At 41.3% G+C, this 18,406-nt stretch overlaps 1 protein-coding gene across 1 annotated transcript in view; it reads left to right on the top strand.

Moving 5' to 3' along the window:
* The first annotated feature begins 1,215 nt into the window (after nucleotides 1–1,215).
* The window catches only part of MICU1 (mitochondrial calcium uptake 1), a 158,574-nt gene continuing 141,383 nt past the window's right edge, over nucleotides 1,216–18,406 (top strand). The window contains exon 1 of the mRNA XM_087964113.1: nucleotides 1,216–1,368. The gene's annotated coding sequence lies outside the window, so the exon portion shown is untranslated. The remainder of the gene's footprint in view (nucleotides 1,369–18,406) is intronic.

The raw sequence follows: 18,406 nt of genomic DNA, 5'->3' as shown, positions 1-18,406 counted from the left end.
TTACATAACTCCTGGACACTGCAATTGTCATAAATGTGAGTCAAGTTGTCCAATATTCAAATGTAAATCATGTAAACAGGGATGCTAAAAATGATTCTAAGTGTGAAAAACAGTCATGTCACTTTTTTCAATGAAGTTGTAAATTTGAACCCATCACTAAATGAACTGTTGTAAGTTGAGGACTACCTGTATTAAGTTTTATTTATTCTATTGGATTTTGACTACGTTTCACTTTGATTTGTCCTTACAGCTTCACTCCTCTGAGTAAAGAATAGTTGCTGCCAAGTCATATCCAACTCTTCACGATTCCAGGTGTGACCTTCCCCCACTCCAACTGTTACCCCAAGTCTACCCAACGTCCTGCCCATTACTTTGATGACACTAATCAGGGTGAATAATTGACATCTGCAGAAGGACATGAGCTGCAGTGGCGCAGTGGTTAGAGTGCATTACTGCAAGCGACTTCTGCTGATTGCTGTCTGTCTGCAATTTGGCAGTTCAAATCTCACCAGACTCAAGGTTGACTCAGCCTTCCATCCTTTCGAGAAGGGTAGAATGAGGACAGAGATTGTTGGGGCCAATACGCTGACTCTGTAAACCACTGTAAAGCGGTATATAAGTCTAAGTGCTATTGCTATTGCTATGATTGACATCTGCAGAAGCATGCAGCTTGACAGATTGCCCCGATTTGCATCCCTACCAAGGCGAGAATTCACGCCAGTATGTTAACAACAGCATTCGTGTGATGACGTCATCGAGGTTTGCTGCCATAGAACTTTACATTTCATGCAGGATTGTACATTCAGACAAGCTCTTGCAAGTGAGGTTTATTGAAATAACCCGGAGACTCCTCAAGTACACGGCTGGCTGGCTGGCTTGCTTGCTTTCTATGTCTTCTCATGTCAAACTTCTCTCCAAACTGGGCTCTCGGCTTTGTAACGTCCAGAATTAAATCCTTAGGATTCTATACCGCTTTAGGAAGCCTGACTCTAGTTCTTAACAGCAATTCTTCAGACCATTCATGAAAGTCTTCAGGCGACCTTCATAACGTTGCACAAGAAGCCACGCCCACCGCCCTCCCACCCCACCCGCGAACTCTGAGGCAAAAGGGAAACCCTTCCAGGAGGCGAGGAAAGCGCTCCCGTGACGTAGGCACGCTGCGTTGGATGACAGGTGGTGGTGGAGGAGGAGGAGGAGGTGGGACGAGCCCAGAGTGGGCGGAGTCAAGGGCTGAGCTCCGGCATTTCGCTTTGCCCGGTTGGGCGGAACGTTTCCTGGCTGTCTCCCCCGCGGCCCGGCGTTGGTCTCGCTCACTCCGGAGCCCTTAGGCGGGAGGTGCGTCTGCCCCCCACGTGGGAGACCCGACAGGTAAGACTGCGGGGGGGAAATTCCCAATGACGGGAGTGTTTACGTCTTTCGGGCAGTGGGCGGATGGAGGCAAAGGGGAGCGGGGCCGAGTTTCCAGCCCGGTTGGAAGTCATAGAAAGCCAAACAGCTAGAGGAGAAGAAGGATCTCTTCTTGCCTAGCTCCAGAGCGCGGAAAGCTGCCTTTTCAATCTATTCCCACTTTATGGGAATAGATATGGCGCTAATCCATAATATTCTCTTTTTTTTTTGTGGTACAAAGCCGGTTTCTTCCTTTACCTTCCGTCCTATTCCTGCTTTCTGCATACATGCTGTTGTTTTCAAGCCCTTTTTTTGTAACTCTTCTGTCCCATACATCTGTAAGTCCCCCCCACCCCCAAATTTGCCTTTAACAGATAACAGATAATCAGAGTTGGAAGGGACCTTGTAGGTCATCTAGTCCAACCCTCTGCCCAAGAGAGAGACCCTACACCATTTCTGACAAATGGCCAATCTTTTCTTGAAAGTCTCAAGTGATGATGCTCCCACAACTTCCCAGGGCAAGCTGTTCCCGTTACATCCAGCGCAAGATCCCCCTTTGCTTTCTTTCCCAGGACTCCGGTGTGTGGTGTATATTTTCTCTTGTGCAGAATGTTTCTGTAGCACGTCCAATATGAATATAGTAGAATTAGCATTGGGAAATAGACAGACAATGTGGGGGTATAAACATTGGTGTATATTTGTAAGCCACGTGCATCCTGAATGTTGGAGAATGTGTAAAGTTAAGGCTTGCCAAGAAAACTGCAATTGTAGGAGTCGGCCCTGACTTGAAGACACCAAATAAAAAAATAAAAGTTAAGCATATGTTCATAATCTATCTGCTATATCTAGCTCAGAAGAAGAACCCAAAAGGTGCTTTTTTCAAAAGACAACTGGACTTTCTTGATTTTTCTTTTGAAGATGTTTCGCTTCTCATCCAAGAAGCTTCTTCAGCTCTGACAGCATAGTGGGGAATGGAAAGATTTATATTCCTTGCCGACAGCTGGTCATTTGCATCCTTTTAGAGGGTCATTGAAACACTTGGAGGTTTATCTATATCCCCAGGATCACCTGAGTAGTGCTCCTGGTCCCAGTAGTCTGCAGTTTTTCCTCTGGAAATCCATTCCTACTCTCACACTATTTAAAGAGTGCTCATCCCAAATTGTATAGCTAAGAAGATTCAGAAGAAAGGCTTAGTTACCCATTTATATCTGCTTGGATCCATTGATAGGATGTTAACTGAAATGACAAAAAATGTGTGGCATACCTCAGCCACACTTTTTTCTAACTTTAAGAATCCCATAAAAACAGCTAATTGGCTCTAAAAACCTTTAAAAAAAATCTACTGCAACTCTTTGCTTGTCATACTAAAGATTTGAAAGTTAGGCTATTTCATAATGTTGTACTTGTCAAACTTCAGATATATCTTTACCCAGAAGACAAAATTTTCTTGCTCTCTAATGGCCTATATTTGCCTAGAAACCCTTAAGGGGATTTTCAGCAATCTTTCCATAATCTCTACAGATATCTTGCACAAGCCAATTAGTTGTTTCTGTGGGATGCTCCACCTCAGGTAGTCCTTGACTTGCAATCATAATTGAGACTGGAACCTATGTCTTTAAGCAATGAGGTTGTACAATGAGTTGTGACCTAATTTATAGTCCTTTTTTGTCACTGTCATTAAATGAATCACACAGTCATTAAGTGAATCTGGTTCCTCTTCCTCCCTCATAGTTTTTAATTACAACATTCTTAGAACTTTCAATTAAGGATCATTTCCCCCCAAAAAAAAATAATAATCTTGGTCTATTTAGAGTTTCAGTAATACGACAAAGAGGGATGAAAGGATATTGTATGGTTGTTACTGAGATTTTCCAGCTGAATCATACGTCACATCATTAAAACTAATATAGATTCTGACAAGATGACAGAATGTGATTGACACATCAACATTAGAGCATGATATGTTTAAAATACAGTTCATTGAATAAATCTGCCTGCAAAACATGGAATGCTGTTACAGTTTATTTAATTTTGGTTTAATGTGAATTTGTGCTGTGACCTTATAGCTGAATGGTGATACAATTAACTCCAAAAATGACTAAACCTCTATTGCAGTAGAGAAAGAAAACTTCTTAATAATATACTACTGTACTGTGAGCTCCAAACTGTATGGTAAATATTCAAGAGTGTAAATTCCATATTCCATATTTATATTTTTCATTTTAAAAAGTGGCTTACAAAGTTATCCCCACAATAATTTGTCCGATCTCTTTAGCAGCACTCAGGATTGGAAGTGAACATCAGAAACAAGTACAGCTTCAGTTAGTAAGTTTTATAGTGACATTAATTTAAAATGACAGCCCAAGAATTCTGACCAGTACTTTGCTTTTCAAATATGAACTTTAAATATAAAATGCAGTTAGCTTTTTCTTTTCCTCCTGTATTTATGTTGTGGAAAAAGGAAGCCTGTTTTTTGATAGGCCAATATCTATCGTGGATATTATTTATATAACAACTAATGTATTACACCTTGTTGCAAACAGGTTTGCTCTGTTGTCTGAAGTTGCCTGGCTGGAAATTGTCCTACTCCCCTGCTTTGCAGAGTATCTCAGAGCTCTCCCCTCGCCTTTTCAGTGTATACATGAAATCACTGGGAAAGGTGATCTATTGGGATCATATGGTGATGATACTCAGCTATATATTTCTGTTCCTGGCTGTTCATATGAAGTTGTCAGAGACCACTCAGTGCCTGGAGGCTGTGAGGGTCTGGATGAAGAAAAACAGGCTTGACTCTATGAGTCCTGGAACTGGGGAAACTTCATCCTGGACTCTTGAGTAGAGTTGCAGGACCATGTTTCGATTCCGTGTGCAATTTGTGAAAGGAACAAGGAAACATTTTTTAATAAGTTTTCTTTTTTCAGTTTTTTAACTTTTCAGGTTTTTTAAAAACTTTTTTGGGGGTTTTAATTTTTCTAGGTTTTTAAAGAAAAGACTGGACAGCCACTTATCTGAAATGATATAGGGTTTCCTCCTTGAGCAGTGGGTTGGAATAGAAGACCTCCAAGGTCCCTTCGAGTTCTATTCTAATTGATTGATCGATTGATTGATCGATCAGCTATGGGTGAAAGAGCCAGCAGGGTGGCACATCCAGTGGAGTTCAGGGCTTCCCAAAGAGTAGTGATGGGGGAGATAACTGGTGGGAGTGGGAGCTGAAGAGAAGACAGATCCTTACCTTACTGAGGCTTGGGGCTGTGGTAGGAGGGACCAAGCCAGGGATAGCTTGAATTAGGAGGGCTCTTCACCTAATGAGTAGGTGGGATTTGATTAACAATGGCAACTGGGACAGATTGCCATCACTAAACAATGTAATGACATGACATTGCCCCATATGACCACATCACTTAGTGATGGAAATTTATTTATTAATTCAATTTGTATAGGCACCCAGGATTAGACAGTGTTATTGACACAGTGGGCATGAGTTTGGGTAGGCTCAGTGGAGGACAGGAGGGCCTGAAGTGCTATGGTCCATGGGGTCATGAAGAGTTGGGCATGACTTAGCACAGGCCTCTCAAACTGCTGCTAGCCAACATTCCTTACCTGATGAAACCCTTAGGATGCCCAGCCTACAGGACTGAATTGGACAGGTAGAAACCACTGGGAGAAGGCAGTAGCTTGGGTAATTCTGGTCCAAATTACTATAGTTAACCAAGGATTACCTGTTTTGGAATGCACTCTACATGGGGCTGCCCTTGAAGACCATCCAGAAGCTTCAGGTGGTCCAGAACGTAATGGCACAGATAGTTATGGTTCTTTCCCCAGGCCTTTGGATCAGGTTGAGTGGAGACCCACCTGGATGAGTTGCAATATATTTTAGTCTGGTTACAATTTTACTGTTTTAGTTGGGTTTTATTCTCTTTAGTAGTGTTTTGTTCTCTCTGTGTTGCATTTGTTGTGGATGTTTTTTCTTGTACATTGCCCAAAGCCAAACTATTTAAGTTGGACAGCCAGATTAAATATTATGAATACATAAATATCTAACTTAAGTTAACTAAGTTACGTTAAATAATCTAACACCAGATGTAACTGAGCATGTCATGCAAATACTCCCACTGGTGTCATGCGTACAGCTTTTGTTAAGCCATAATGTGCTTTGTTTTGGCTTGCCCAGTGTTTTGAGTGACTTCAGCCTGCTATCAGTTATTCAGTAAACTTCAGTTGAGCCTTGACTTAGTGCAGAAGAGTTGCATCAGAGAACTTGGCTGTAGACTTTGACAATGGATTTTATGGCGCGTTCTAGATGGGAAATAGATGTAAGTAAATGTGTTCCAGATTTTGTATTGAAATCATCATCATCAGCAGCAGCAGCCATTTGTTTGACCGTCGGCCGTTCTATGGCTCAGCACTCTCTGTGCCTCTTGGTCTTTCACTGCCTCCTTCAGATCTGCCATAGTCATCCCGGTGTCATTCTTTGTAGTGTCCAGCCAGCAGGTACTAGGGTACCTTTCTCCTTTTTTCGCTGATCATTCCCAGCGTGATTGACCTTTTAGGTCCTGCTATCATGACATGACCAAAGTATGACAGCCGGTTTGGCTATCTTGGCTTCAAGTGGTAGTTTTGGCGACATTTGCTCTAGAGCTTCTTTGTTACTTTTGCAGTCCATGGGATGTGTAGTAATCACTTCCAGCACCATCTGACCTTTTCAGAGTTCAAGTTTCATAGCCATAAGAATACCTGTGTATTCTCTGCAATGGTCACTATCTTTGTTTTCTTGATGTTAAGGTGCAGTCCAAATTTTTCTCTTTCATCTTTGGCTTTCAGGTTTAGTCACTCCAGAGCCTCCTTGCTTTCCGTGAACAATGTTGTATCATCTACATATCGGAGGTTGTTGATATTTCTACCGCCAGTTTTAATCCCAATGGAAGATTAATGTGCATTTCTCATATCTATTTCTGTGTACTAACCGTACAACTGTAGGAAAACATTCTTACCTCACAACATCCCACAACATGGGGTAGACCTCCATTTTTTGCTATAGTTAAGCTCATAACATCCTTGTTTGCATAGTTAAGATAGTGAAAACTGCATGGGGCTTGCCAATTCTTCCTTTTCTTTTCAACAATCTGAGGGGATTTGTTCTTCACTTACATCCAGAATTTAACAACAGTTCCTTCCATAGGAGGTAATAAGAATTTGTGTTGCATATGGTCACTAACTCCCTCTTTTCTGTGAGACTAAGATGGAATTGGTTTTATGGTGCTTCAGTTAAAGGGTTTGTCAAAACTAGCCATAGTTTTCAGTGGTTATGTTTATAATGCCATCTGGCATTCACAAGGTTTACAGCTGCTTTCTAGAAAGGGAATATACACCTTGCTTTAGACAGGATCTTCCAGAGGAGAGATGCTTCATAACCTTTCTGAAATAGTATTCTCCTGCTTGAGCAGGGGGCTGGACTAGAAGACCTCCAAAGTCCCTTCCATCTTCCCTTCCATTTTTTCTCCAGGTGGAAGACTTTTTTTTTTCTTTTGGAAACTGTGGCAGAAGAACAGAACAGAAGCATTTTAAGGGCTAGAATATTGCAAAATATGCCTTCCAGCAATGTTGATGGAAGGCCATAGCAGCAAGCCAAGAAAGCACTTTTCTGGATGCTCGCATGCCTTTCTGTCTAAATAGCAGGTTGGGTTATAAGCTTTATGAGTGCCCAGAGGTGTCAAAAATAGCTAAGCTCATAAAATGCAAACAAAATTAGCAAGATCTGCTTCGTCCTTTGGTGCTGCACAAATATTAAAAAACTGTAGTGCAAATTAAGAATAAACACGATCATACAAATAATAATAACAAAGTCTTAAGTTCTGAAATAAATCTGACTTCTAAAGTTAGCAAAGAAATTGTTTTATTAAAAACTAAAAGATAAAATACAAATTCTGCTTAGTAGATAATATTGCTAGTTACTAGGATCTAGGACAGTGTTTCTCAATCCTGACAAGTTTAAGATGTCTGAATTTCTAGAATCTCCAGCATGCTGGCTGGGGAATTCTGGGAATTGAAGTCCAGACATCTTAAATTTGTCACGTTTGAAAAATACTGGTCTGTGAGGCTGTCAGGGACCCATATTTGTATGTATTTGGATAGATGTGAAGGCTTATATCAATATCAATAACTCTACACACACATATACTTTGAGAGCCTGATGCTAATAATAAAAATACTGGAAAAAGCTGCTATGGCTTCCCTTATCTTATTTCCCCCAAAATGTTTTAAAAGGTCGTCTCTGAGGTATTGCGGGAAATTAAGCATGGCTGCTACTGCATTGATTCTGCTTATAATTTTCTGTCTAGTACTGAGATGCCTACAGGAGGCGTAAATAATCATTTTCTGAATAAGTAGATGGACTATCAGGGCTTGATTTTACCATTTGTCTGGCTGAGGCAGAAAATGGCATAATGGACTTGGTATATTAATTACTTTCCCAATCAATAGTTGCATTTTGGGTGCACTGGATCGGTCTGCCTTCATGAAATTATAAATAAATGCTGAGTTGTGTGTATAAGAGTAGAATGAAGAATGTGTAATGAGTGCATTGTTTGTTTTTAAACCTCAAAATGTTCAAATAGAGAGCTATTCGTTGAAACGTGGCTCAAGGTACAGGTAGTCACAATTGAGCCCCAAATCTCTATTGCTAAGTGGGACACTTCTTAAGTGAGTTTTGCGCCATTTTATGACTTTTCTTGCCACATTTGTTGAGTGAATCACTGCAGTTTGTTAAATTAGTGACATGGTTGTTAAGTGAATCTGGTTTCCCCACTGACTTTGCTTGTCAGAAGATTGAAAAGGGGGATCATATAACCCAAGGACAGTGGTGGCTAAACTTTTTGGGCTCCTGTGACAAAAATTGTGTGCATGCTGGCGCTCGTATACTCGCATGCCAGCACCGAGAAGGCAATCAATGCGTGTCCCCCCACGCCCTGCGCATGCGTGCGCAATCCCCCTTCCCCCTCCTTACCTGCACTTTGCCTCACAGCTGATTTTCGGCTGGCTTGAGGTCTTTTTTGGGCTCCCAGAGGCTTGAAAAAAGCCTCTGCAGGCCGAATAAGCCCATTTAGTCACTTCTGGTATTAACAGGAAGTGACGACACAGGCCTATTCAGCCTGTAGAGGCTTTTTTCAAGCCTCTGGGAGGCCGAAAAAGGCCTCAAACCAGCCGAAAATCAGCTGTGAGGCATGCACATGCACAGTGAGGTAGGTTTGCCTGCGGCTCGCGTGCCGGCACAAATGGCGCTGCATGCCACCTGTGGCACTCGTGCCATAGGTTCGCCATCACAGCCCTAGGACAATGCAACCGTCATAAGTGTGAACCAGTTGTCAAGCATCTGAATGTAAATCACATGACCATGGGGATGCTGCAATGGTCATTAGTGTGAAAAACGCTCATAAGTCACTTATGCCGTTGTAACTTTGAACAGTCACTAAATGACCTATTGTAAGTCAAGGATTACCCATATTTTACTCTTTTGTCTTATTGTTACAGCTTTACTCCTTCATAATCTAATTATATTTGAGCTAAACGCCTCCATGTATTAGTAGCTTTTTAAATACTATAGTAGAATTTGTGGCTGTGATCTTTCTAATAAATAGTGATCATGAATTAACCTTTTTTAAAGATACAAGTTAGTTGTACTAGCAGTGTTAAGTTAGTAACAACCGTGTTACTAACTTAACAACTGCAGTGATTCACTTAACAACAGGGCAAAAAAATCACTTAACGGATGTCTCACTTAGCAACATAAATTTTGGGATCCATTGTGGTCGTAAGCACATCTGTGGGTTCACTTAGAGACCGCTTTGTTTAACGGTGGAGTTGTTGGTCCTGAGTGTGGTCACTAAACAAAGACCGCCCATAAAGGATTTCAGTGATAGACACAGAATAAATTATCCTTTGTAACCAGCATTAAACTTGAAATGGAAAACAAAACTGGTTTTAAGGATGGACCCAACTGAGTATTATTTTGTCTGAAGGATATTTTTGTTGTTGTTGTTAGTGGGAAAGGCCTCCCTAGCCGTTTCTAAAATGGAAAAATAAATCATGGGTAATGTTCCGTGGAGTGCAGCCAACATATTTCAGTTGAGGAGAGACGATTTGTACAGTCAGCAAGTGATGGTAACGCACTTGACGATGATATGACAATTTGCCTTGTTACTGTTCCATGTGCGTGCCTTACTAACTGCACCTCACAATTATGTCACCTGAAGAAAAATGAAATATGGACCGTATCTAAGACACGCTTATTGTTTGGCACTTGCAACGTTTTAACTATCACATCCAGAATTGTTACTAGAATCCAGAGCTGGTCAATCATTTATAATTTTAGGCACAGTTCAGTACTTATTTTGTTCTTTTGCAAAATGGATATTTATTGGGATACTGTAGGTATCCTCTCAAAGTCATAGCAGATATTAATCAGGCTGAGATGATAAATTCTCTGAGGTTAGAAGATGATAAACATTTTGGCTTCTGCTTAATCCTCGGATGGTTGAATCTAGATCAGGGGTGGTATTGAGCAGGTTCTGACCAGTTCTGGAAAGCCGGTAGCGGAAATTTTGAGGAGTCCGGAGAACCGGCAAATACCACCTCTGACTGGCCCCACCCCCATCTATTCTCTGCCTCCCAAGTCCCAGCTGATTGGCTGGGTCTTCATTTGTTGCCCTGCACAGGAGAACGGAGCTGGAAAGCAGGTTAGTGTGGTGGGGAGGGAATAGGATTTTGCAGTAACCTTCCTCCTAGAGTGAGGTGGGAATGGAGATTTTACAGTATCCTTTCCCTGACATGCCCACCAAGCCACGGCCACCAAGCCATGCCATGCCCACCAAGCCATGCCATGCCCACCAAGCCATGCCATGCCCACCAAGCCACACACACAGAACCGGTAGTAAAAATTGTTGAATCCCGCCACTGATCTAGATGCTAAGTCTATGCCAGCTTTGCTCCCCCAAAGCTTTCAGAATCTATTAACAAATCCCAGAATAGTCCACATATACATTATCTATGAGAAGAATCATAGAATCTTAGGGCTGGAAGACACCTTAGAAGTCTTCTAGTCCAGTCCCTTGCCCAAGACAAAAGACCTTATTCCATCCTGGACAACTTTTCTCGAAGACCTCCAGTGATGGAGCACACACAACTCCTGGAGGAAAGCTGTTCCATTGTTTAATTGTTTTTACTGTCAGGAAAGTTCTCCTTAGTTCCAGATTGGACCTCTCTTAAACGAGCTTCCACCATTGCTGCTTTTCCTGTCCTCATGGGCATTGGGCTCTTCTCTGTGACAGTGGTTATTCAGCACATGAAAAAGATGTGAGACTTAATTAACGAAGCTGATCTACTGGCATATTGCCTATGACAGTAGCAAGGGGCTCTATGGCAAGAGCTGAAGTTTCCCCTTTCAATCTAAACCAATTTAGTTTCTGCTCCCAGGTGAATGGAATTCCCACTAGGTTGGAATTGATATGATAGACCTGAGTTTGGTCAAAGAAATTATCCATTTGCAATGGGTATCTTCTTCCAGAAATCAAATTCAGATTTATACCACAAGTATGGTAATGAAGTTCTCTATTGTCTTATGTTGAGAGATTTTTGCACCAGATGATCTGTCATTGATCAGGAATCTAAAAAGAGGTTAACAATTCTATGCCTAATAACACTACATTAAATTTAATGGGTAAACAGAAATAAGTCTGTAGATTGTTCATAGGATTAAGAGATCAGCTTTTCAGTGGTGCCTGCTGTTGTATTAAAACAAGCCATTGTTAGTTGTGACACACACTTGCACACACTTATGCACACTTTGGTCTTAAGCAAAAATGGTCTTAATCAGAATTCTGTGTTAAGCATTATTCGTAATGTTTACCCCAAGAATAGAATAAATTTGATATTTTCTTCTAAACTTGGATCTGCAACAAAAGTAAAATGAATCTTCCACATTCCGCAGGAACCTGTATTTTGTTTGGATGTGACGTGAGGTAAATCGTTGTTCTCCCCCCTCTCTAATCAACCCTTGATGTGATTCCAGTCTGCTTGAGTGGGAATATGGTATCTGTGACTTGTCTCATGTTTATATTCTCGGGTGCTCCAAATGTTTCAAAGAACAAAGACAGCAGGTCGCCCTTTCTGTTTCCTGAACTGAGCTTGGAGCTAGACAAGGGAGGAAGAAATTGCAGAGATCCAAACTCATAAGGGACACATGAATTAGAAAAGTATGATCACAGAACATCATCAGGCTATGCAACTATGGGGTGTGTCCAACAAAATCAGTTGGGGCAAGCTTCTACTGATACCACCAGCTAGACTAGGGGTGTCAAACTCAAGGCCTGCAGGCTGGATGTGGCCTGCAGGGTGCTTAGATCTGACCCGCGGGGCTGCCCTGGAAACAGTGAAGGACCAGCCTGCAGTGCCTCTGCCAGCGAAAATGGAGCTCGGGAGGGCTGCGTATTCAGGCCTTCAGGCGCCCCGACATGAGTGATGTTGACCCGGCCACGCCCACCCGGGCCACACACCCTGCTCCCCCGAGGTCAAACACAACCCTGATGCGGCCCTCAATGGAATCGACTTTGACACCCCTGAGCTAGACAATGCTGTACTGAGCATATTGAAGGAGCAAAGCAATAAGAGTTGAAAGAAGCATCCTTGCCTACAATTGAATACCAGAGACCAACACTGGCTACTATGAACCATGACTAGCCTCCTTTCTTTTACATTTAAAAGGGATATGATGCTTTCTGCATATGAAATTATTCCTGTATCTCTGCTGTCTTAGGAAGCTGATGATAAAGGTTTTCTCATTCTTTCTACTTTTCTCCATTAGCTAACAGCTCGTGGTTAGCTCATCTATATGCGCCAGCTTGGATCTTTGACATTGTTGCTGGGAGTTAAGGAGAGATTTCCTGATTTCCCATGTGCTGTAAGGGAAAAGTGTCATAGAAGTTGCTTTGATCTTCTTCCACATTTTTGACTGTGATCTCGGAGGCTGAACCAATCAAGTTGCTTGTAGAAACCGCAGTGCAGGAGCACGGAGTGTGAGACAACTTGGTTTCCCATCTACTAAATGCAAAGGAGTTCCCTTTTGTTGTCAGCCTCTTTAGTAATAGATAGCACTGTCTTTTTTCTTCTGGGTGTCTACATTTAGAGGGGGGCGTTTTTGCTAGTGCACATAAATTCAACAGCATCAGTTCACAAAGATGAACTCTTCTCCCCTTGCTTTCCTTCTTGCCTTTTTAATTAGTAAGCTGTTTTTTGCTAGGATTGATAGATTTTTTTCCCCTGGACTGCTTTGAATAATTTTACTAGTGCTGAGCCTTCATAATCAGAATATATTCTTGTGGAAGATTTGGCTTGCAATTAACTGTCTAGGAACTTCAGATGTTAACACTGCAAGTGACTTAGCCATCATTGAGAAATCAGGAATCGACAGCAGGAAGATTAATTGCAATCTTTCATAACCAGGGCTTTCTTAACGAGTGGTGGCAACTGTTACACAACAAAATATTTTCAGAGTCGGTAATGCCACAAAACTGACTTTATAACTGTCCAATTAAAATCATGACACTCTGAACGGCTGATGCTCTCTCTTTTTTGTTCGAGCTTGTGTTCACATAGTTTGTCAGGGTTGACTTCAAAACCAATATGGACTTTTAATATTATTGGAAGTCTTAGGAAATAATCTTAAGAGTGCAGCGCTGCCTGCCAAGTAGCTGTTCTGAAGAGGCCAGAAATGCATGATGTATTGTCGGATCTTTGATGAAGCAGTGAAAATTAGACAGCAGTGGAGGCTTATGGAAAAAAAAATGCTGCCTACCAATAAAATGTTTTGAGTGAAACTGCTTTTAAAAATAGTTCATGATTGACTGACCAAACCCATGCTTCAGAAACATGCTCCTTCGTTCCTGCAACAGAATACTTTTAAAAATTTGTTTTTAATCCATCATAAGCATCATTCCATTTATAGATTTGTTGTTCGGGGCCCTGAAAAATCCCTTTAAGCCATGAAAGGCTGGAAAGTTTGTGGAGATGGAATAAGAGAAATAGATGTTGAAAGTAGATTCTGTTAACTTTCTCCATTTCCAGTTCTCTTATTTTATGGTTTATTTCCTTTCAACAATTTTGCCCAGTGTTAAGTTTTTGAACGGTACAGCTTTTTCTGCATCTTAGATATTTGCATGATGGGTATACGTTACACTTCACAATGCAGGCAATCCTTGATTTAAATTGAGCCCAGAATTTCTGTCGCTCCATGAGACATTTGTTAAATAAGTTTTGCTCCGTTTTACAACCTTTCTTGCCACTGTTGTTAGGTGAATGACTGCAGTTGTTAAGTTAGCAACACAGTTGTTAAGTGAATTTGGCTTCCCCATTGAATTCCTCATCAGAAGGTTACAAAAAGGGATCACAGGACCCTGGGACGTTGCAGCAGTCATAAATATGAAGTAGTTGCCAAGCATCTGAATTTTGATCATGTGACCATGGAGGTAGTTGTAAGTGTGGAAAACGATCATGTCACTTTTTTCAGTGCCATTGTAACTTTGAATGTCATTAAACAAACTGTTTTAAGTTGAGGACTACCTGTATTCCACAATTTCTCCTTCTTCTAACTATTGTAACTACTTCATCCATGTGTCTAGATCATGCGGCATGCTAAACCTGAGCATACTATGTGTCAGGGTGTTGTGGTTAGATGGCAGCAGGTGCTGACGGCTGAGGAGAGTGGGGACTCAGGTGAGGGGCCAGGACCATTAGGGAGTGGACTGCTGTCTTCAGAGATTGTGGGGGCTGGCAGCAGTAATGAGGAGGTTCCCGAGGAGCCTGTGCCAAGTGCGCGTGCGCGCAGGGTTGCTTGCAGGAAAGAGCCAGTTACAGCAGCTGGGCGACTCGGGAGTAAGGCTGCAAGGTAATGGCCCCTCCTTCAAGAAGATAAAAGCCAGCTGTGAAACGAATGTACTTATATTGCAAATCATTTCTTGTCTGTTATCTTTTGGCAAGTCTCGCACAGTTTGGCAAGGCTTGTGCTTATCACAGCTAATTATTTTGTAAAAGCATTACAAGGTTTTTGTTCCCTTTGGATTGTGTTTGATATGTTGGAAAAGGACGTGGATCAGAACAACAGCGTCATTTTGAGGGTAGGAGTTGAAACAGTTTATGTCCGGGATGTGAGGGGTCTGTAAATATTTTCACAGCCCTCTTTTTGGCTTGTGCAGTATACAGGTCCTCGATGGAAGGCAGGTTGGTAATAATTATTTTTTCTGCAGTCCTAATTACTCTCTGAAGTCCCCATGACACTGCAACCATTTTGAATACATGCTGGTTGCCAAGTAGCTGAATTTCGATCACTTGACTAGGGGGAATGCTGCAATTGTTGTAAGCATGAGGACTTCCCCCCCCAGTGCTGCTGTATCTTCAGATGCTTCCTAAACATATGGTTGTAAGTCGAGGCCTACCTGTATACAAGGAATCATGATGACCAACCGCTTCTTGCTACATCCGATAGGAATCTGACATTAGTCCCCTAAACTCTTTTCAAGATACAACTTACTAAGGGGAGGCAACAGAAACTTACAAGGTTTCTGTTCCCTTTGGATTATGTTTGATTTGTTGGGAAAGGGCGTGGGTCAGAACACAGGGCTCCGGTAGTTACCCCCATTTAAATCATGAGTCTCTAGCCATATTTTCAAACTAAAGGAAGATTTATTAGGAGTAAACATGCTAGCACTGCCTGGATGTAGCCAACTCTGAGGCACATCATTCATTGTCACCCTTAACCCTGGTTTTCCCCCACCCCCTTGGTGTATCATAATTCATATTCTCCAATGGGACACATCCATAGCCAAGAGTCATCAATCATGCTCTCCAGTTAGAATTTTGCATGGCAGAAACCTCGGTCGCCTAGAAACTATCTTTGAGAACATTTATGGAATGCAAGCTGCCCACTGCTTCCCCTTCCCTTTCAGTTGGCAACTCTAAAAGACCACATAAATATTTTATGAGTTGACACTATGGTTTGTTTGGTTTATCTCAAGTGGTTTATATTCAGTAGCGTGAATTTGCACGGTGTGTGCATCCAGCTAGTATGAATTTCAATTTTAGTTGGTCATAAGTCTTTTGTTTTATTGCTTCTTTGATTTTCTGTTGACTGACTAGGGACAGCGTACTATGATTGAACTCTCTGATTTATATTAAGAAGTTCAGACAGATTTGTTTAATTATACATAGAAAGTAAATCATCCATTAGCTAAATCCAGGGAGACTCAAATTATTGGGACTATTGAGAGAAGGGATACAAACATCTGGAAGACTATTAGATTACTGCAAAAAGGTGCTTTCTGTCTCTCTGCTGTCATCTAGAGTTGTTTACTTAAACATTTTATTTTAAAAATTGATACAGCTTCCCGTCTTAAGTACATAGCTCTGTTCCTCTATATTTTTGAAGCCTGGGCCTGTAGCCTTTTTCATATTCATCTTCAACCATGGAAATTCCTTGGATGACCTGGAACCAGTTACTATCTCAGCCTTTTGGGAGGAAATGCTTTATATCGTGGAAGAAGGAAAAAATAACAATTCTTTTATTTTTTTTTCTTTTATTTTTTTAGATTTCTATCAGGAATTCAATTAATATTTTAAATATGCATGCTATGTTCAACTCAGCATAAAATAACAATTTGAGAATTCCTTTTAGCCTTGTATTCTCCCTTCCCATCCTTCCTGGGCTTATTCCTTTCCCTATTTCGTCTTTAACTGTAGTATAAGAAGCACATTGATACAAAGCTAACCATTGTAATTCGTGCTTAGGTTGAAAAAATAACTTGGAAGATTTTTGGAAGCCTCAATTTACTTTAATCATCCTGCATTAGCTAAATAATAATCTAATACTAATTATAATGTTAGCCTGGTTGTTCCTATTACGTTGAGTATAAAGGGGGAATTGGAAAAAGTGATGATGAATTATGCAGTCTGGCCATACTTTCTGATCCAACCATAGTTATGTTCTTGTTGACGTTGGATTGAGGGATTTATTTTGTCTTGGAAATAATGGCAAAACCTCTTGGGTCCTGTAAAAGGAGATTTCATGCCACAAATCATTAAAATTATTAAAATTTTGTACGGTTCTCTAAAATAATGGCATATACAGGTGAAACTCAAAAAATTGGAATATCGTGCAAAAGTTCATTTATTTCAGTAATGCAACTTAAAAAGTGACACTAATATACGAGATAGACTCATTACATGCAAAGCAAGATAGTTCAAGCCGTGATTTGTCGTAATTGTGATGATTATGGCTTACAGCTCGTGAAAAACCCAAATCCACAATCAGAAAATTAGAACATTACATGCAATCAATAAAACAAGGATTGTACATAGAACAATATCGGACCTCTGAAAAGTATAAGCATACATATGTACTCAGTACTTGGTTTGGGCCCCTTTTGCAGCAATTACTGCCTCAATGAGGCATGGCATGGAAGCTATCAGCCTATGGCACTGCTGAGGTATTATGGAAGACCATAATACCTCAGCATGCTTCAGGATGCTTCAATAGCGGCCTTCAGCTCTTCTGCATTGTTCGGTCTCATGTCTCTCATCTTTCTCTTGGCAATGCCCCATAGATTCTCTATGTGGTTCAGGTCAGGAGAGTTTGCTGGCCAGTCAAGCACAGTAATGCCACGGTCATTGAACCAGGTTTTGATGCCAATGGCAGTGTGGGCAGGTGCCAAGTCCTGCTGGAAAATGAAGTCAGCATTCCCATAAAGCTTGTCTGCGGAAGGAAGCATGAAGTGCTCCAAAATCTCCTGGTAGACGGCTGCGTTGACCCTGGACTTAATGAAGCACAGTGGACCAACATCAGCAGACGACATGGCTCCCCAAATCAACACAGACTGTGGAAACTTCACCTTGGACTTCAAGCATCTTGCAGTGTGTGCCTCTCTATTCTTCCTCCAGACTCTGGGTCCTTGATTTCCAAATGAGATGCAAAAGTTGCTCTCATCAGAAAAGAGGACTTTGGACCACTGAGCAACAGACCAGGTCTGTTTTTCTTTAGCCCAGGTAAGATGCTTCTGACGTTGTTTGTTGTTCAGGAGCGGCTTGACAAGAGGAATACGACATTTGAAGCCCATGTCCAGGATCTGTCTCTGTGTGGTGGCTCTTAATGCACTGACTCCAGCCTCAGTCCACTCCTTGTGAAAGTCCCCAACACTTTTGAATGGCCTTTTCCTGACAATCCTCTCCAGGCTGCGGTCATCCCTGCTGCTTGTGCACCTTTTTCTTCCACACTTTTCCCTTCCACATAAATTTCTATTAATGTGCTTTGATACAGCACTTTGGGAACATCCAACTTCTTTTGCAATAACCTTTTGAGGCTTTCCCTCTTTATGGAGGGTGTCAATGATGATTTTCTGCACAACTGCCAGGTCAGCAGTCTTTCCCATGATTGTGATTCCTACTGAACAAGACTGAGAAACCATTTAAAGGCTCAGGAACCCTTTGCAGGTGTTATGGCTTAATTAGCTGATTAGAGTGGGACACTTTGAGCCTACAATATTGAACTTTTTCACAATGTTCCAATTTCTCTTCCAATGAGATTGTGGATTTGGGGTTTTCACGAGCTGTAAACCATAATCATCTCAATTATGACACATCACGGCTTGAACTATCTTGCTTTGCATGTAATGAGTCTATCTCATATATTAGTTTCACCTTTTAAGTTGCATTACTGAAATAAATGAACTTTTGCACGATATTCTAATTTTTCGAGTTTCCCCTGTATTATCTTGGAAGCTGTGTTGTTGAAGAGCTAGCACCTAAAAAGCAAGAGATAACAAACAGCCTCAAACCACTTGCAAATTGAAGTCATCCTCATATGAATTGTTTCCATTTTTGCAATTCCCTGGGTACCTCTGAAATAGATTGTTGTTTGTTTTTTAGAGACGATGTTTCCATTTTAAAGAGTTCATGTTTAAATACTATTTAGTTCAGTAGCCAG

Source organism: Notechis scutatus, chromosome 4 (genome assembly GCF_049901735.1).
Source record: "Notechis scutatus isolate UNSWTSFEM ecotype Mainland chromosome 4, rNotScu1.2, whole genome shotgun sequence".
NCBI lineage: Eukaryota > Metazoa > Chordata > Lepidosauria > Squamata > Elapidae > Notechis > Notechis scutatus.
The sequence above is the reverse complement of the archived record's forward strand: the minus strand, read 5'-3'. Positions and strand labels throughout refer to the sequence as shown.